A 22,168-nucleotide genomic window follows, 5' to 3' on the forward strand; every position below is an offset into this window, starting at 1 on the left:
GGAAACAATTTAGGGAGAGTATCAAATTAAAGGATTATATTCTTAGACCGTTCAAATCCGGGTGAATGACTTATTAGTTGACCCTTTTCTCCTATTCTTGGCTCGCCCATAGATTAAAGCGGCTAAGCCAGGTGTGCTTTGAAAATGACCCAAGAGAACTGGCAATGCCGCTATTGGGCTCCGAGTTTGCTCTTAAAATCGTTTGACCATACCCATAGTTGCAATATAACAATAGAACTCCTTGTGTCTATATATCTCTTTGTTTATTCATTTATTCTGTCACTGATAATGCATAGTAACTTCGTAGTATTTGGATGCTATGCACGTAAAAAATAAAAGCTCAAATATAAATTACCAACATGCATGTCGTCGTGCAGACAGAATTAACGTTGTGTAAGCTACTGTTAGCTCGATTCATTTTAAACCAGAGGTCATTAAAGATGGTATGAAGTCTCGATTACTAGGTATTGCTGTTTTGTCATTTGATGAAATGAGTAATAAGAAAGAATGGAGCTATGACAAAGGGGCAGAAGTGTTATATAAACCGCATGGAAATGTACAGGTGACCATGTGGCGAGGTCTTTTTTTTCTTTATGATACATTTCAGGTAAAATTCTTAAACATTTTGTGACACTGTTTTTCAATAATTTTCCATTTCGAGATCAACAACAGAGAAAAAAAAATCCATACACGAATCCATCACTTACTATTCTGGAAGATGGTTTAAATAGGATTTGATTTAGACCATGATAACACACAGCTGCCTGCCTTTAGGCTAAAATCAGTAACAACAGTTGTGAGATTAACACAAGCTGTGTTCAATGTCATCCATAGAGGGCTACAAAGTGTAACGACTTTTCCGTAGTCCAGGTGTTTTCGTATACAAACAACCAATGTAAGTACAGTAGAAGCATACAGCATGTACTGTACCATGTTTTATTAAAACTGTTATAATTGCTTTATTAAAAGTGTCAATTATTTACAGATATCATGAATGATATAGTATTTACAACATACATACAAATACATATACATGTATTATATGTATATATATGTATATATATATATATATATATATATATATATATATATATATATATATATACAGTATATATATATATATATATATATATATATATATATACTGTATATATATATATATGTATATATATATATATATATATATATATATATAGATAGATAGATAGATATATATATATATATATAAATATATATATATATATATATATATATATATATATATATATATATGTATACATATATACTTATGATCAATATGTTGATTATACCTTATATAATATTTGCTTGCAATATAATTATGAAAGATTTCAAATAATGGAAAAAATAACCGTCAAAATCAAATTTCACCTCGTCTTCCTGTCTCGGTCAAATATGCGCCCATGACTGATAATGGAATATCCGACATTTATTAGCTAAGATATAAACATAAGACGGATAAAGGCTGGATATTAACAAACGATACCAATAGGTGAAACAGTACATGTATATACATATTACCTAATGATTGTGTTGACCCTGATCAAAAGCAATTTATTAATATTCATAAATAATGAGATCCTGCGCAAAAACGAGGGGGGTAATTTGAAACCAGGGGGGTAGCATAAAACCGGTTTCAAATTACCACCGGGGGTAGCTTGAAACCGGTATCAAGTTACCCCCCGGTAGTTTGAATCCGGTTTCAAATTACCGGGGGGTAAGATTTTGAGGGGGTAATTTGAAACCGGTACACCGGTAATATAGACAAACCTACTTTGAAGCTTATTTTGCCGGTCCGGTAAAATTGACAAACATGCAGGATCTACCAGTGATTGACATGCCAATTGACCATAATTTCAGCATCACTGAATGCACAAAACAAGATGATTTGCCAGATATACAGAATTCTGACTTAAGACCTACAGGTACAGAATTATCTGCAGCCGAGGGTGAAACAGAACCACCCACTTTTACTGAAAACAGTGCAGTTCCAGAACCTGCTAATCCTAAACTAGACAATGTCACTTTGCCTCCAAAAGCCAAGAAAAGGGTTAGACCCAAAGGGTCAAACAATAATGTTCTGGGACTTCCAAAGAAAAAGTCAAGACTTGATAAGCCAACTCCATTCATCAAAAAATCATCTAATGTCAGGGATCTACAGCTACTTGGCTACTTTGTAAGTGATAAAGATTCCATCCGTGCCATGCGTAGAGAGGTTCTCTCTGAAAATGCGGTAGAACAAAACCCTTCTTCAATTCCAACAGCATGTCTGGATGAAAATGTTTCAATCCATAAAATCCTCCGATATTTTAATTCACGCGGTTGGAAAGCTGTGAAGCATGTTTATGAAGCCTCAAGATTGTCAGCACGGTGCACGTGTGAGCTCTGTAGTCAGGATTTGAGCAAGATGGATTCTGCGGTCTGTGACTGTTGTCTTCAGTGGGTGCACCTTGAGTGTATTGGTAAAAGAACGCCCCGAAAGGAAAGTTTTGGATTTGCAGAGACTTATATATATATATATATATATATATATATATATATATATATATATATATATATATATATATATATATATTAAAAATTCGAAGACAGCTGTATTTTAATAATTGATTAGAATAATCGTTTTAATGATTTTTTTAATTTGTAGTGAACAAGATTCAAAATTTTCCTTAAGATTTTATAAATAAATTGGTTTTAAGTGTTTTGTAATTCTTAATTTTATTGCCATTATTTATAATATTTACCGGCTAAATAAGCTTAAAAGCAGGTTTGTCTATTTTACCGGGACCGGCAAAATAAGCTTAAAAGTAGGTTTGTCTATTTTACCGGGACCGGCTAAATAGCCTCTTCCTACATACATACATATATATATATATATATATATATATATATATATATATATATATATATATATATATATGTATGTATGTATGTATATATATAATATATATATATATATATATATATATATATATATATATATATATATATATATATATATATATATACACACACACAATGTTTCATCTTCAATGTAGCTTTCCCTGCAAAAACAAATGAAGCCTCCTAAAAATCTATTGCCAATGTAGCAGTTTGCAAAAACTGGCTGCCCATTAAAGCGAGAATTAAATTTAAAATATGTACAATAACCCACCGTTATCAGAACCTGGCCTTAGAAAAATTAAGAGAATTGCTACATATTGCTCAGCCAACAAATCGTGTCGACACGAGAATAGTTACAGATGGCTTCAAACTATTGGAACCTAGATTTATGTCTACTTTAGGCTCCAGAGCCTTTAAATATGAGGCCCCGAGACTATATAATAAACTCTCATGAAACATTCGAATGATTGAAGACATCAAGGCTTTCAAGAGGAAACTGAAGACTTTCTTATTTCAACAGTCATACAACAGTGACGATTTAACAGTAAATGAATAATATACGATACGTTAAGTACTCTGAACGAACAAGGTAAAACGACAGTGGAGGACCTGTAGAGAGCGGGGTTCCCCTGCTGTATGGGACCGGAAAAGCAGCCATCAAAGTAAAGTAAATTAGTTCCCTAATTTCAAATCGTGCAGTCTTCCACGTCTTGCTCAGCTTGCAATTAAAGGAAAAAAAAAATAGTTATGATAAACTGAAAATGGTGGTCAAATAAAACAATGAGACCAACCATTACCACAATATCTCTAAAACTCAAAGGAATAATTTTTTTTTTCTGGAATAACTCAATTGTTGTAGTTCGCAATGCCATGAAAACTAATGGGAGCCTGTGAAGAGGTTAACCACATCCATGGTCACATTCAACATTACTATGAAACTGCAGTACAACAATCTTTGAGATTTGTGTGAAATTTTACCGAAATTTTAAGGTAAAATCGTTTAAGGAACTATGCTCCTTACTGTACTAGTTACCCCTTATTTATGACAAATAGTATATTGAGTTTTTTTTTTTTTTTTTTTTTTTTTGACATATTGACTATTCCACCAATGAATTTTTATTGGTTTAACAGATAAACATAAGTCTTTTTATAGTTTATATATGAATTATCTGTTTTAATGTTAATGTTTTTTAAATATTTTGATTGTTCATTACGTCGTATATCATTTATTTATTTCCGCATTTCCTTTCCTCACTAGGCTATTTTTCCCTGTTGGAGCCCTTGGGCTTATAGTATCTTGCTTTTCCAACTAGGGTTGTAGCTTAGCTAATAATAATAATAATAATAATAGTAATAATAATATCTTGTAACTAAATAGTTTTTTATGCCTGACAGCAAACTTAGCTGTTGACATTAAATAGTCAACTAGTAATAGGTGTCTTAAACTTGGAAGGATTCTTAAACAATACGGGGGGGCGGGGGGGGGGGCGTTTAGTTTAAGTACAGTAGTAGGCAAAAGTGAAAATGTTGTTATAATGTACTTTTCAATTCTTTCCAGAACTGCCCTCCAGTTTGCTTAGTACAGTATTCATCAAGGTCTATAGACCTTGGTATTCAGATGACACTGAGGACTGAAAGAGAACACAAAGGCTGTCATGCAACAAGTTGAGAAATTTCAAGAACAGCATGAATTCTTTGTCTTCAGTATGAACCAAGTTAAGTATGACATCAAAGAGGAACTGATGGTCTAAATTTTGCTTGCATAATAAAATCTTCGTTTTAAGGTTCTGTGCTTTTTAGAAAACAGGTTAGATTTGGAGTATTTAGAGCTGGTATGAAGTTCTTCAATCACGGTCAGAACAATATTAGATTATGCGAAGTAAATAGAAGATATTTAAGATCTTTTTATTTCTAGAAATTGGTGTCCTATTCTGGGAGATTTTTTTTTTTTTTTAAATGTGAAATTGAAGTGATAGGCCTCATAGGATTCACTTGAGTTGTGTTTGAATAAAATATCATAAATTGGTTTCGATTCATGCCTTTTTTTTTTTTTTATTCCGGGTAGTTGGTAAGCTTAGATTAAATCAATGCATTTTTGTAAAAGAAAAACTTAATTGCAAGTATAGTTTAAAATATCTTACTATTGGGGCTTGAAATATCCTATTTTGGGGGCTTAAATATCTTACTTTTGGGGGCTTGAAATATATTACTTATGAGAGCTTGAAACACCTTACTTTTGGAGACAAAATATTTTACATTTGTGGGCTCAAAATATCTTACTTTTAATTGCTGATAATATCTTACTATAATGTCTTAAAATATCTTACTTTTAATCGCTTAAAATATCTTGCTTTTAATTACTTAAAATATCCTACTTTTAATCGCTTAAAATATCTTAATTTAATCACTTAAAATAGTTTAATTTAATCACTTAAAATAGCTTACTATTATGTCTTCAAATATCTTTTAATCGCTTAAAATATCTTACTTTTAATTACTTAAAATATCCTACTTTTAATCGCTTAAAATATCTTGCTTTTAATTACTTAAAATATCCTACTTTTAATCGCTTAAAATATCTTAATTTAATCACTTAAAATAGCTTAATTTAATCACTTAAAATAGCTTGCTATTATGTCTTTAAATATCTTTTAATCGCTTAAAATATCTTACTTTTAATCGCTTAAAATATCTTACTTTTAATCGCTTAAAATATCTTACTTTTAATCGCTTAAAATATCTTACTTTTGGGGGCTTAAAATGTCCTACTTTAGAGACTAAAATATCCTATTTTGGGGGGCTTAAGGTACCCTAGTTTATTTTTGATTGAACTGATTTCAAAACATACTATTTCTTAAATATTACTGAAAACAGTACTAAATTTGTACTTTGTAAATCTCGATTACCAATTTTCTTTGCGTTCTTATTAACACCTTTGTCTTTCAGGTCAATGTGGCCTCCTGCTTGGATGCTTCAAACACTTCAATAAAAAGGATTAGTCCTGTGGAATCCGGACTCCCATGGTAAAGTCCTTCAGAGCAAGTGGAACTTCTGGGACACCATTTTGGACCAATGGGTGTAGGAAGTTAAATTAGTTATTCATGTATCTAGTTCAAGTTTTAAGTCTTGGACAGTGTGCTAAGTTATATTGTTAGCTTGCTAATTTACCTAACTTCTTTCATTTTTAGTTTCATAAATTTAGTTTTTACAAATTAAATTCCCATTAGAAATTGCTTTGATGAATAGTTGATGACTAAAATTTAGTTATAAATCAATTTAAGCCTATCTAAATCCATATCAATAAGTACGATTGAAATCTTTCGTGAGCTAACTTTAAGTCTTTTAGAACTAAATTATATCTCATTCTCATCAACCTGGTGGCACCTGTGAAAAATATTAATGCAGGAATCCTAGTTATGAAATTTTTGGTAGTCCTGGACTCCTGATAGAACATATTTCAGGTAGGAGTTATTTCAGATAGGAGTTCTTTTAGGTAGAGACTGGGGGTATGTCAGGTAGGAGTTATTTCAAGTAAGAGTTATTTCAGGTAGGAGTTCTTTCATGTAGAGGGTGGGCTATTTGGGTAGAGGCTGGGTTGTTTCAGGTAGGAGTTATTCTAGGTAGAGGGTGGGCTATTTCAGGTAGAGGGTGGGCTATTTCAGGTACAAGCTTGGCTATTTCAGGTACAAGCTTGGCTATTTCAGGTACAAGCTTGGCTATTTCAGGTACAAGCTTAGCTATTTCAGGTACAAGCTTGGATATTTCAGATAGAGACTCGGGTATTTCAGGTAGAGACTCGGGTATTTCAGGTAGAGACTCGGGTATTTCAGGTAGAGGCTGGGATGTTTCAGGTAGAGATTGGGCTATTTTAGTTAAATTTATTTTAGCGATATCTTGAGTATTTATTTATTTAATCCAGTGGACATTCAAAGCATGAGATCCTAGAAGCACATTTTCCTTTTTTTTTATTTGTCGATTTCAACTTTCAAGAATTAAATATTTCTAGTAAGGTTTGGAAAACCTTTATGGGTATTAAAACAGTTTTTAGTTTATAATTTATATAATTTTTAAAGTTCAGGAAACAGGAACATGTTAGTAAATTAGTTGGGAAAATTTCAAAGTGTAGTGTTACTGTATTAGGAATGAATAAATCATATAAGATTACTGAATTATCCTGTGCCAAAACTTTCAGTTGATGGAAATGAGGTTTTAGTTTTTAATAATACATAGTTTATTTCTTTTTGTGGCATTTGAATCGAGCTGCTTAAAATGCTTATTTCAAGGTGTGTTCTTGTTTAGTCTTTCAATTTTCCTTTCTGTCCTATATGTTTGATTAAGGTTCTTTAACACGAAACCCTCTCAAGTTTCAATAGTATACCTTGGATAGGTGATCCCCACTTCTTCTTCTTCTTCTTATGTGGGGTCGATGTTTCTGGCCATCTTTCTCCATCTACCTCTGTCCCGCACTTCATCACCGGTTAATCCCTTTGATCGAAGGTCATCCTTGATACAGTTCATCCACATTATATTTTAATTTTTTAAAGTATAATAACTAACAAATGTATTTGAAGTAATTTAAAGTTTAAATACACTATTGGTCGTATATTTAAAAATGTAGAGTAAATATTCTGATGTCTGTAAATTGTATAAAAACTTACCCCACTTTTTATTCTTAAATTTGTAAGATTCGGTATTTTAATGAAATGTCCATCCTCTGTCTCCATGTTAAAAATCCTAAGTCTCTCTCTCTCTCTCTCTCTCTCTCTCTCTCTCTCTCTCTCTCTCTCTCTCTCTCTCTCTCTCTCAATATATATAAGTTAATGACTAGCGTAGTTTATAGAAGATTCTAGGAGTATACTTTAAATTAAATAAAAAGGTATATAATATAGGTAAATGAAGAAGTTACTGTACATGTTTTTCAGATTTTGATTAGATTTTATTAGAGAAGCCTAAATTTAAGGTTAGGAAAGATGGTTCTTAGAGAAGCTTAAATTTAAGGTTAGGAAAGATGGTTCCTCGAACTTTGTGCTTTTGGGAGGGTCTAAAGGTTGATTTGTTGATTAGTATAGATTTAAATATTAAGAATTAAAGTAGGACTTGAACATTGCTGGATAATACCGAATAGCGGATAGTTTTAGGTGATCATTGGCAGACGAGATGGTTAGGGGGGCTTTGGTGTGAAATGGTTAGGAAAGCTTTGGTGTGAAATGGCTAGGAGGGCTTAGGTGTGAAAGGGCTATGAGGGTTTAGGTGTGAAAGGGCTATGAGAGCTTTGGTGTGAATTGGCTAGGAGGGCTTTGGTGAGAAATGGCTGGGAATGGCTGGGAGGGCTTTGGTGAGAAATGGCTAGGAGAGCTTTGGTGTGAAATGGCTAGGAGGGCTTAGATGTGAAAAGGCTCTGAGGGTTTTGGTGTGAAACGGCTACGAAAGCTTTGGTGTGAAATGGCTGGGAGGGCTTAGGTGTGAAATGACTGAGGGTTTTGGTGTGAAATGGCTTTGAGGGTTTAGGTGTGAAATGGGTATAAGGGTTTTTGGTGTGAAATGGCTGGGAGGGCTTTGTTGTGAAATGGCAAGGAGGGGTTTGGTGTGAAATGAGAGTATAAGGGTTTTGGTGTGAAATGGCTACGAGGGGTTTGGTGTGAAATGGCTAGGAGGGGTTTGGTGTGAAATGGCTAGGAGGGCTTTAGTGTGAAATGGCTAGGAGGGCTTTGGTGTGAAATGGCTAGAAGGGCTTTGGTGTGAAATGGCTAGGAGGGCTAGGAAGTGGGAGTGGGAAATGGTAGGGCTTTGGCTAGTAATAGTATTATTCCTCATATTCTCTTAAGCTACAGGAACATACCTTGAAATTAACTCTGAATTTTGAAAATGACGCAGGGCAGTGTTTTATGAAATCTTCCAAACCGGTTCTAATCAGATTGGTCTCTCTAATACATAACTAAAGTTTCAGAACTCCCATTCCCACTCCTTGATCCTTCCCCCTCCCAATTTGGAAAGATTTTAAAAAAAAATTGAAGGGGACGTTCATATGACTGAGCCTTCCTCCCCATCTGCCCCCCTCCCTCTTCTGGTATCAGTACTTACCATATTCCTCACCACTTAAAGGCCAGAGGGCCCATGAAGTATATCTTGCTTTTGACTAGAACCACTGTTCATTTAGGCTGTTTATGAGCTTCCCATGTACGGAACTCGTTCATTCTTTTGCTGGTTTAATGAGAGAAGAAGACTGTTAACTTGTTCATGTTGTATTTTCAAAATGCTAGACTGTGTGCTATGGTGAACATGTTCAATACAATTTGATTTCCCTGAAATCTTGTCAGAGTAGATTCTGTCTTGTCCATTCTAGTCATGATTAATAATTCAGTCTCGTTAAAGGATCTTTAAAGCCTCAAATGATCTCAATTTTTTTATGGTTCATGCTTCTAGATGTTTTTGAAATTTAGTTTAAAATTTATTTTTAAAAATTTTTAATCTTGAATTGTAGGAGATTGTAATGTCAAATTGAACAGGTTTCTGTTATGTATACACTGTAATTTCAATTTAAAACTATATCAAATTTTCATGTATTGTGTAAATTTAGTTGTACAAAATTTTTGTCAGGATAGTGATTTAAAATCTGTCCAAGAATATGTGAGTTTTCAAAGTTAATGTGAAATTAGTAACTGTATTGTAAAATGTTTCAATTTTATCTGTCAATGAAAATCAAACGATTGGAAAGCTTGATTAATTCAATTTTAAACTTTTAGATAACTTTCTTTAAAAAGTGGTGACATTATCAGTCTTGCATTCCAGTGCTTTCCATTACACTGAGATACCCGAGCTCTCTGAAAAGGGGTCCAGCTGGAATTATAAATGTCCCAAGATATCTGATTCCTACTGTTTCTGTTCACGACATAAAGGAGGGATAAAGAACTGCTGTAGTCATTTTAGAAGAAATGTGTAGTACATTCTTGAATATATTGATGTTGGTATAGTTTTAGTTGTTAGTGTTTGTACTTGGGAGTTAGTGCCAATGTTGATTAGGAGAACCAAGGCATTATTACAGTCCTTGTTTGTGTAATTAAGGATCAGGTAACCTAGTTTAGATGTTTATACAGGGTTGAATTATATGGCTTCAATTTAATTTAGTTTAATCTGCTCTCGGTTTATTTATTTCTAAAACTTCTCCAGGGTTTGGCAAACGGGTCCAAACTGAAGTTTGACTTTTGGAGATTATATTTTATATACGAACTGTTATACTGATGTACAGGAATGTATCTTGTCTAGTAATTTACAAAAAGTACCTGCTCTGAAATTATACTCTTTTTTTTTTTTTTTTTTTTTTTTTTTTTTTTTTTTTTTTTTTTTTTTTTTTTTTTTTTTTTTTTTTTTTGCAAGGAAACTTTGTAATTCAGAAAATTTAGACATAATCTGATAAGCCTCTGAAGCTTATACAAAATATCAAGTCAGCGCATTGGTGTTATATTGTAATAAACTATATAACTCTCCAATTTCTTTTAATTTTACTGACACTTGAGATTTGAATTTACAATTTAGGCTGTTTACGTGTAACCATATCATAATTTCTACTCTTAATCTTTCTGGACGACTAAAGCCAAAAACACTTAAATTAACTGAAAGTTTGATAAAGTCCGATCTTCTTATGCTAAAGTCCCTAACGTTTAAATGTTAATATATTAAAGATTAACTCCATAAACTACTGATTAAACTGTTTAAAACTTTAGTGAACTTACGTCCTTGTTGAGTAAATGTGTAGTAACTTAAGGTAATCTAAAACTAGAAGTTAGTCCATTAATCTTCAAAGCACTTTATTAGAATTTATGTAAGTACTATAACAAAATCCTGAAAATCAGTTTTTGAGCGATTTTAATTTCTTGATATTTTATGTACCCAACGTGTAAATTACGTACAAATTAGGCAATAATTCTTTATTTGAAACTTGTAACTTTTCGAGTTTGTTGGCCGTTTCAATATTTTCATATCGATACAAAGTACAGAAAACTTTTACTGATTTGGTGGGATAGTTTTGAAGTTCAATTGGTTTACTTACATGTAGTTAATTTGCGGAATTATCTTTAACAAATTTGTAGTAAAGATTATTTAAGTAAAATTATAATTTTCTCATATTAGGGCACAGTACACTTTTCAAATGTCTGCACTTGCTTTGATTTTAACGTAGATATTACCGTAATCTTTAAGTAACATAGGGACAAGAAAAAGGTTAGATTGTCCCTGTGTAAATACGCAAAAGTTTTTATAATGTAATGTTCACGATTGGTTCACGATAGTAAACTCTCAGAGTGCACCACTTATGTTACTGCTCTACTACTTATGTTCCTACTCTACCACTTATGTTGCTGATCTACCACTTAGTTGCTACTCTACCACTTATGTTACTGTTCTACTCTACCACTTATGTTGCTGCTGCTCTACCCCTTATGTTGCTACTCTACCACTTATGTTGCTGCTTTATCACTTGTTACTGCTCTACCACTTATGTTGCTACTCTACCACTTATGTTGCTACTCTACCACTTATGTTGCTGCTCTACCACTTATGTTGCTACTCTACCACTTATGTTGCTACTCTACCACTTCTGTGGCTGCTCTACCACCTATGTTGCCACTCTACCACTTGAATTTAGAAATTAATTGATGCAGGACAATGCATTCTTTGTACATCAGTAAATTTGTAACAAACGATGAACGAAGGGGTGCATGATGTCTGGTGTAAGTGTTACGAGGAGGATCTTGTCTACAGAAAGGAGTTATAGTCTCGAACTAGTGTTGTCTTTAGTGAAAATTAGTTTAATTAGGTGCTGATTTTAGTAAATCTATGTAAAGGTTATCTTAGTGACACTTAGATTAGTTTTTCTTGGGTTAAATCAAGGTTAGCAAGTGTCTATACCCATGGTTAACACCAAAAAATTAATCTAGATTTATATTAAATCATAGGAGATTAAGTTTAAATATTGAGATTAAAATGAAGTTTGTTCTGTAGGTAGCTCTAAAAAAATGTATTTTAGTTCATGAAGGACAATATTGGTTGGTTTCCTTGCATAATTGGCCAAACGGGTGCCTAAATTTATTTCAAACGAATTGCAGATTTCAGAAAGTTTCGTAATGAGTAATTGAAAGTATAATCGAAAAAGCATATCCACTGGTTAATCAATTTAAAGTAATTTCACTCATCTTTACAATAATTCTTTCATGATTAAGTCTAAAGATTTTTTTTTCAATAGTGGCTTAATCAGTGTTGCTCACTTTACCAGATTGGTATATCCTAATCGTTTTCATCTATAGATTGTCAAAATTATATTACGTTATTTTATTAATCTTTTATATTAACTTTTATTTGGCCACAAGGTGGTAAGTGTTAGATATACAGATATGAAAATATTCTTTTTTGATATGAAATACAAGCTTAAGTTTTTTCCCCTCAATTCGTTTTCATGGGACAAGTTTCAGACTTGTGCTTTTACTATAAGCAATGATATTTACAAATGATACCTAATGTATAATTCTGATGTTTTCAAGAGTTTCTTTAAATAAATGGAATTATTTTTTATAAAGAATAAAGCCATTAGTTCATGCCATTGAAATATAGATAATGTGCAAGTCTTGGGATTAATTCTTTTCAAATTAAATTTCAGTTACCTTCAGTATTCATGATAGTCCAAATGCAGATATTTTGGTTGGAAGTCAACCAGTTGAGCCACATCTTGGATAACAGGAGATCGTCCACTATCCTTAACATTACAAAGAATTTAACTGTTAAAGAGGATGATTATCATACCCATATATGTTTTTACATCGCTAATAACCTTTTCAAACCACATAATGGCCTAATATAATTGTTCCCTAAGTTTTAACTTTGACATTAATTTCATAATGAAATTCTGATAAACTAAAATCGAAATTATATTTATTTTACATAATTCGTTTTATGATAAATAATTTTCCAAATTTATTAAAAATTCTACTGACTATTAAGATCGTAAATACGAAGTTTATAATGCCAAAGATATTTCGTTAAAGGTAGACAGACTTAAAAGTATTCATATAAGATAGAGAGAAGGATTCCGAATAATTCAAAATCTCTGTAAGCTTGTCAATAGTTTGTTTCTGTAAGAGATGTTCAGGAGCAGGTAATATCAATAGAATTTATTCAGGGCTGGGAAGCGGGTGTGTGTGTGTGTGTGTGTGTGCGTGCACGCGCGCGTGCGTGCGTGCGTGTTTTTTTTCATACTGTGTACTAATTTTCATCGTGTAGGCATACTGTCCGATTAGTTGGTGTGCCTGTATGATAGAACTAAGTACTAGGCAATCTCTGTTTGGTCATCAGCAACAGCTTTGTAGTTAGGCCTAAGGTTAATTTGAGGGTTGATAGGCTTTGTAGGTAAACCTAAGGTTAGTTTGAGGGTGGTTCAGCTTTTTAGGTAGGCCTACTGTTAGTTTAAGGGGTTTTCAGTTTTGTAGGTAGACCTCATGTTAATTTGTAGGTAGGCTTATTGTTAGTTTAAGGGTTGTTCATCTTTGTAGGTAGGCTTACTGCTAGTTTAAGGGGTTTTCTGCTTTGTAGGTAGGCTTACTGTTAGTTTAAGGGGTTTTCTGCTTTGTAGGTAGGCTTACTGTTAGTTTAAGGGGTTTTCAGCTTTGTAAGTAGGCCCACTGTTAGGTTAAGGGTTGTTCATCTTTGTAGGTAGGTCTACCGTTAGTTTAAGAGGTTTTCAGCTTTGTAGGTAGGCCCACTGTTAGGTCAAGGGTTGTTCAGCTCTTTAGGTAGGCCCACTGCTAGGTTAAGGGTTGTTCAGCTTTGTAGGTAGGCCTACTGTTAGTTTAAGGGTTGTTCAGCTTTGTAGGTAGGCCCACTGCTAGGTTAAGGGTGGGTTGTTTAGCGTTTAAGAAAATCATAAATTAGGTTCTTTTCACGTAGCTTCTAAAAGGGGTCTTATTTGAGAATGTATTACACATGGAACTAAACTGACTTTGTGGTCCACGTGCAAGGTTAATGTGTACTTCGGTCCGATCTGCCTATCTGCTAGGAGGAGTAGTAAGGATAGTCAGGGCAGTGGTTTGCACGTGTCTTCTCCTTTACCCGACTCAATCATGCACATGAAATGGGACGGATGAGAGATGCCTTTGGGCAGTTGTGGTTCCTGTCTGCTTTTGAGAGAGCAAAAGGTTTCTGGAGTAATCGATTGTGGTGAAACTGCGCTTTACGACTGATGAGGTCTCCATTCCCACCACAATTTTTCCATTTAATGATTAGTTTCTAAACGATCATTTAGATTTAAAAAGGGATCCCCTTGCTCTGTTTATAATTTAAAATGTAAAAAAATGAAATTTCTTAATTTTTTTTTATTTATGACTTGACATTTTCATTAAAATATAATGAAGTATTAACCAGAATACTATAACATTATCTTGAAAAAACATCATACTATTCTTGGTATATTTAATTCACAATCATTGCATCAATGTCTGTAATATTTTCAATAAAACATTTCAAAAGAGAAGGAAATGGAAAGCATTCAAGGGCCTGGTGACTTTGTTCTTTCACAAAAGCAAAATGCCTAATTAATCTTTTGTTACCAGGTGGGAAGGGGCGGGCCTTGGTGGGCTTTCCATTTCCTTCACTTTTTTTTATTGAAAATACTACTAATTTACACAATCATGACACTTGTAATCTCAAATGTTTAACTTCAAACCCATTCCAATGTTTAGAAAAATCAAAGATAACGAATTAATTCAGTATCCCATGTTTTGAGATATGAAGTGTCCGTTTTCTATGATTTTCTGTCTTTGGTTGAGTTTGTTGTTAGATAAAAGGGTTAAAGAATTTGATATAGTTTGTCATTGACTTTGTATTGTATTCAAATTTACACTTAATATTGCTATTAAGTGTATTGAAACCTGTCCTATGTATGGCATCCAATCTTCTACAATAAAAGACTTGATCGAAATCTGTTTGATTTTCTTAATTCATTATTTATACACTTAAAAACTGACAATAATAGTCGACTCCTAGTCGACAGTGCTTGAACCCAGAGTTGAAGTAACTTATATATTTTAAAGATCAAAAAGTGAGTTATTATCACAAGACTAGAGTGGTCAGGAATGAATTTACTTTGAGAATTGGACTGAACATGAATACCATAGTGCCATAGTCCTCATTTTGATGATACTAACAAATCAAGCCACAGTATATATATTTCTCTCATACGACCAGTGGAAGAGTGAACGAGCTCTGTACATTTGAAGGGAATAACCCAGTCTTTATGATGAACACGTGGTTTATCATAGTTAAAAGCAAGGTTTATACATCATGAGCGCTCTGGTCTTTCAGAGGAGAGAGAATGCAGGCATTTACTGGTACCAGAAGAGGGAGGGGGGCGACTGGGGAGAACACTCGGTCATGTGAACGTTAGATTAAGGAGAACACTCCATGGTACTAAAGTTTTTATATTTTTTGTTTTTATATTTTTATATATATTTTGCTCAATATATTTTGTTATATTATGGATGTAATGAAAATAAATTTTATACGTTATTTTATTTCTTTTATTCACAATTTTAGTTTAATTATACAATGTAACAAATTTTACAAAATTAGTCAAAGTTTCAATGGTCTCCTACACACTACTACTGTATCTTCTATTCATACAATATTACTGTATCTTCTATTTCTACATTATTACAGTGTCTACTATTCATACATTACAACTGTGTCTTCTATTCATACATTACTATTGTATCTTGTTTATAAATTGCTACTGAATCTTGTAATTTTGATAGGGAAATACACCTTTTTTAACAATGAAAAACGCAGAAAAGACATTAGCCATGTAAAGTTTCAGAGACTTATATTCGTAAAGTAAAATACATTATAGAAGGCATCTTGAGGCATTCAAGGCTAAGCCGTGGATGTTTTCTATGTCTTCTATAATGTATTTTACTTTACGATTACAAGTCTCTTGTACTTTACATGGCCAATGTCTTTTCTGCGTTTTTCATTGTTAAAACCGATGTATTTTCAGATCAAAATTACAAAATACAGTAGAAATTCATAGACATTAGATACAGTATTAATGTATGACTAGACGATGGAGTTGTGATGTATGAATAGAAGATACAGTCATAATGTATGGATAGAGGATAAAGTAGTAATGTATAAAGAGAAGATATAGTAATAATGCGTAAATAGAAGATACAATAATAATGTATGGACAGAAGATACAGCAACAATATATAAAAAGAAGTCATTAGCAATGCATAAGCAGACAATACAATTGCAATATAAAAACATTACCAACAGCAATTTACACAAGTTGAAATATTATTCAAAATTTGTATGGAACTTTACTATACATAGAGTACAATTGCATAATAACAACCACTTGCCCGACTCGATTATATTTCTTGAATCTAAACCATCTTAGAATGACAACTGAAAGTGCAAATGAAAACAATTCTGATCATGTTGATTTTAAGCAATGTCTGCATGATTTGGTTGCCACATCAAGCGTTTTCAGAACTAATTCTAGGTTAATCACTAGATTTCAATATTACTTCTAGGTTAATCAGTAGATTTCAGGACTAATTCTAGGTTAATCACTAGATTTCAGGATTAATTCTAGGTTAATCAGTAGATTTCAGGACTAATTCTAGGTTAATCACTAGATTTCAGGACTAATTCTAGGTTAATCACTAGATTTCAGGACTAATTTTAGGTTAATCACTAGATTTCAGAACTAATTCTAGGCTAATCACTAGATTTCAGGACTAATTCTAGGTTAATCACTAGATTTCAGGACTAATTCTAGGTTAATCACTAGATTTCAGAACTAATTCTAGGCTAATCACTAGATTTCAGGACTAATTCTAGGTTAATCACTAGATTTCAGGACTAATTCTAGGTTAATCACTAGTTTTCAGGACTAATTCTAGGTTAATCACTAGATTTCAGGATCTAGGCTAATCACTAGTGTTTCAAGGACTGATGTTTTTAGAAGTTACCTAATAGTGACATATTTCAAACCAGAAAGAAACAAACTCATCCCCCTCACTTCGTATGCTTAGAGATCTTATTAAACTTCTTTCAATTTTTTCAGTCACTGTTGTCCACCTAAGGAAACATTTTGAAAGCTACCCTCTCCAATTAGATGAAATTAGTTATTTCCTATACATTTCTTCCATTTAAATCTAAACTATTCGATCATAGAAATACTTTCTCTTAAAATTAAAACTTTCTCAGACTACAAAGAGTTATACCTTGTATAGACTTCCTTTCTAGATTGAATCTAGGAACTATCCCCTTTAGTCTCATTAACAGCTAATCCTACGTCAATCACTATTTTGTTATGCAAGCACAAATTAATCATCAAGTTACTTACGAATACACATTCCTTAAAACTTGTCCCTGAACTTTTTCATCTTAAAATCCTGCCCTGATAAACATCTGCATTAATTTGCTTTTCCATAATTCATATGGAGTCCAATTTAGATAATAAGCTTGACTACAATCAAAGGATTTACCTAAATTCATCATGCTAACATTCAATAAATCTGTCTTGGCTATTTTAATTCAAACTAATAAATTTCTGTACTTTACCTTTTTTTCATACTTCATTGACGCCATGACGTTTCTCTTATCTATTCCCTTCAACATCCTTGAACACATTTTTATTTATTAGATTTTTAGTTTATAACTACTATTTACTTGAATCTTTCAGTCAATACGTCCTTTTAAGATTTTAAAACTAAATGTGTTATTGCATACATATTCTTTCCTAGACCTTAAATCCAACAACTTTTCTTAAAAATCTAAAAATCCGATAATAGTTCTTAACAGTTCTTATCTACCCATCCTCTATCTTATACCTCTACCATTAATTCATAAATCTGCCAACTTTAAATCTTTAAAAAACTAAATTCTTTAACAATTTATTCCCAGATACCTAAACTGAATCTTTAATCTTCCTTATGTTCTTAAGCCTTTCCATCAAGTCACTTGAGTTATATTACGTAACTAGTGATGTGAGGAGGATGACATGAATAGGGTCTTTACATGTAATAATGAATGAAAACATTCCTTAAAATAAGTTATTTTTGCGCAAAACAGTGAAGTCATTGGCTTACTATCCAAAATTAACAACTCCAAGGACATAAAGTTTAGGACAATTTCTCAGCTATTTTGAACAAGGACCATACGTGTGACTGCTGTAATGTTCCACAAAGGATGTTTCTTTTAGAAATTTAATTAAATTTGTACTAACAGTAACTTCTGAGAGGAAAACAAGTGGAGAATGATGAAAAAAAAATAATATGTTAACTGTATTTAGATTAAAATACATTACATATTTTTCTTATTCAACAGAACGGGAATTTACTGAAAAACTAAATTCTATATGAGAGAGAGAGAGAGAGAGAGAGAGAGAGAGAGAGAGAGAGAGAGAGAGAGAGAGAGAGAGAGAGAGAGAGAGAGAGAGAGAGTATTTAATATGCAATTTCTATCTGGTAATATCAGTAATTCAACAAATTTCCATCAGATACCATTATGTATTAACGATTTTAAAATGACTTTGATAATTTCGACTAACTTTAGTTTTCACTGGCTTATGGCATTGTATAATCAAAACTTATCAAAATATGAACTCACTCAATGTTATCTTACGGACTGGTAAAGGGTTTAAACTACTGAGTTATAAATGAAAAACATTTAAGACAAATATTCATGCAGAAATATAGCCAATTTCTTGATGAATCAAATGGATGGATTCGACAGGATTCGAAAAGAAGTTAGCCAGGAGTTATTTAAATAAAGATAACTATGGGATCAATGCTTGTACTACAGTACAGGGAAAGATGGTCTTAAGTTGAAATTCAGAAAGATTTTAGCCAGGAATTACTTAAATAAAGGTAGCTATGGGATCAATGCTTGTACTACAGTACAGGGAAAGATGGTATAAGTTGAAATTCAGTAAGATTTTAGCCAGGAATTATTTGAATAAAGATAGCTATGGGATCAATGCTTGTACTACAGTACAGGGAAAGATGGTATAAGTTGAAATTCAGTAAGATTTTAGCCAGGAATTATTTAAATAAAGGTAGCTATGGGATCAATGCTTGTACTACAGTACAGGGAAAGATGGTATAAGTTGAAATTCAGTAAGATTTTAGCCAGGAATTATTTAAATAAAGGTAGCTATGGGATCAATGCTTGTACTACAGTACAGGGAAAGATGGTATAAGTTGAAATTCAGTAAGATTTTAGCCAGGAATTATTTAAATAAAGGTAGCTATGGGATCAATGCTTGTACTACAGTACAGGAAAAGATGGTATAAGTTGAAATTCAGTAAGATTTTAGCCAGGAATTATTTGAATAAAGGTAGCTATGGGATCAATGCTTGTACTACAGTACAGGGAAAGATGGTATAAGTTGAAATTCAGTAAGAATTTAGCCAGGAATTATTTAAATAAAGATAGCTATGGGATCAATGCTTGTACTACAGTACAGGGAAAGATGGTATAAGTTGAAATTCAGTAAGAATTTAGCCAGGAATTATTTAAATAAAGGTAGCTATGGGATCAATGCTTGTACTACAGTACAGGGAAAGATGGTATAAGTTGAAATTCAGTAAGATTTTAGCCAGGAATTATTTAAATAAAGATAGCTATGGGATCAATGCTTGTACTACAGTACAGGGAAAGATGGTATAAGTTGAAATTCAGTAAGAATTTAGCCAGGAATTATTTAAATAAAGATAGCTATGGGATCAATGCTTGTACTACAGTACAGGGAAATATGGTATAAGTTGAAATTCAGTAAGAATTTAGCCAGGAATTATTTAAATGAAGGTAGCTATGGGATCAATGCTTGTACTACAGTACAGGGAAAGATGGTATAAGTTGAAATTCAGTAAGATTTTAGCCAGGAATTATTTAAATAAAGATAGCTATGGGATCAATGCTTGTACTACAGTACAGGGAAAGATGGTATAAGTTGAAATTCAGTAAGAATTTAGCCAGGAATTATTTAAATAAAGATAGCTATGGGATCAATGCTTGTACTACAGTACAGGGAAAGATGGTATAAGTTGAAATTCAGTAAGAATTTAGCCAGGAATTATTTAAATAAAGGTAGCTATGGGATCAATGCTTGTACTACAGTACAGGGAAAGATGGTATAAGTTGAAATTCAATAAGATTTTAGCCAGGAATTATTTGAATAAAGATAGCTATGGGATCAATGCTTGTACTACAGTACAGGGAAAGATGGTATAAGTTGAAATTCAGTAAGATTTTAGCCAGGAATTATTTAAATAAAGATAGCTATGGGATCAATGCTTGTACTACAGTACAGGGAAAGATGGTATAAGTTGAAATTCAGTAAGATTTTAGCCAGGAATTATTTAAATAAAGATAGCTATGGGATCAATGCTTGTACTACAGTACAGGGAAAGATGGTATAAGTTGAAATTCAGTAAGATTTTAGCCAGGAATTATTTAAATAAAGATAGCTATGGGATCAATGCTTGTACTACAGTACAGGGAAAGATGGTATAAGTTGAAATTCAGTAAGAATTTAGCCAGGAATTATTTAAATAAAGGTAGCTATGGGATCAATGCTTGTACTACAGTACAGGGAAAGATGGTATAAGTTGAAATTCAGTAAGAATTTAGCCAGGAATTATTTGAATAAAGATAGCTATGGGATCAATGCTTGTACTACAGTACAGGGAAAGATGGTATAAGTTGAAATTCAATAAGATTTTAGCCAGGAATTATTTGAATAAAGATAGCTATGGGATCAATGCTTGTACTACAGTACAGGGAAAGATGGTATAAGTTGAAATTCAGTAAGATTTTAGCCAGGAATTATTTAAATAAAGATAGCTATGGGATCAATGCTTGTACTACAGTACAGGGAAAGATGGTATAAGTTGAAATTCAGTAAGATTTTAGCCAGGAATTATTTAAATAAAGATAGCTATGGGATCAATGCTTGTACTACAGTACAGGGAAAGATGGTATAAGTTGAAATTCAGTAAGATTTTAGCCAGGAATTATTTAAATAAAGATAGCTATGGGATCAATGCTTGTACTACAGTACAGGGAAAGATGGTATAAGTTGAAATTCAGTAAGGATTTAGCCAGGAATTATTTAAATAATGGTAGCTATGGGATCAATGCTTGTACTACAGTACAGGGAAAGATGGTATAAGTTGAAATTCAGTAAGAATTTAGCCAGGAATTATTTAAATAAAGATAGCTATGGGATCAATGCTTGTACTACAGTACAGGGAAAGATGGTATAAGTTGAAATTCAGTAAGAATTTAGCCAGGAATTATTTAAATGAAGGTAGCTATAGGATCAATGCTTGTACTACAGTACAGGGAAAGATGGTATAAGTTGAAATTCAGTAAGAATTTAGCCAGGAATTATTTAAATGAAGGTAGCTATGGGATCAATGCTTGTACTACAGTAAAGGGAAATATGGTATAAGTTGAAATTCAGTAAGATTTTAGCCAGGAATTATTTAAATAAAGATAGCTATGGGATCAATGCTTGTACTACAGTACAGGGAAAGATGGTATAAGTTGAAATTCAGTAAGATTTTAGCCAGGAATTATTTAAATAAAGATAGCTATGGGATCAATGCTTGTACTACAGTACAGGGAAAGATGGTATAAGTTGAAATTCAGTAAGAATTTAGCCAGGAATTATTTAAATAAAGGTAGCTATGGGATCAATGCTTGTACTACAGTACAGGGAAAGATGGTATAAGTTGAAATTCAGTAAGAATTTAGCCAGGAATTATTTAAATAAAGGTAGCTATGGGATCAATGCTTGTACTACAGTACAGGGAAAGATGGTATAAGTTGAAATTCAGTAAGAATTTAGCCAGGAATTATTTAAATGAAGGTAGCTATGGGATCAATGCTTGTACTACAGTACAGGGAAAGATGGTATAAGTTGACATTCAGTAAGATTTTAGCCAGGAATTATTTGAATAAAGATAGCTATGGGATCAATGCTTGTACTACAGTACAGGGAAAGATGGTATAAGTTGAAATTCAGTAAGAATTTAGCCAGGAATTATTTAAATAAAGATAGCTATGGGATCAATGCTTGTAATACAGTACAGGGAAAGATGGTATAAGTTGAAATTCAGTAAGAATTTAGCCAGGAATTATTTAAATGAAGATAGCTATGGGATCAATGCTTGTACTACAGTACAGGGAAAGATGGTATAAGTTGAAATTC

This window comes from Palaemon carinicauda, chromosome 12 (assembly GCF_036898095.1).
Source record: "Palaemon carinicauda isolate YSFRI2023 chromosome 12, ASM3689809v2, whole genome shotgun sequence".
NCBI classification, from domain to species: Eukaryota; Metazoa; Arthropoda; class Malacostraca; order Decapoda; family Palaemonidae; genus Palaemon; species Palaemon carinicauda.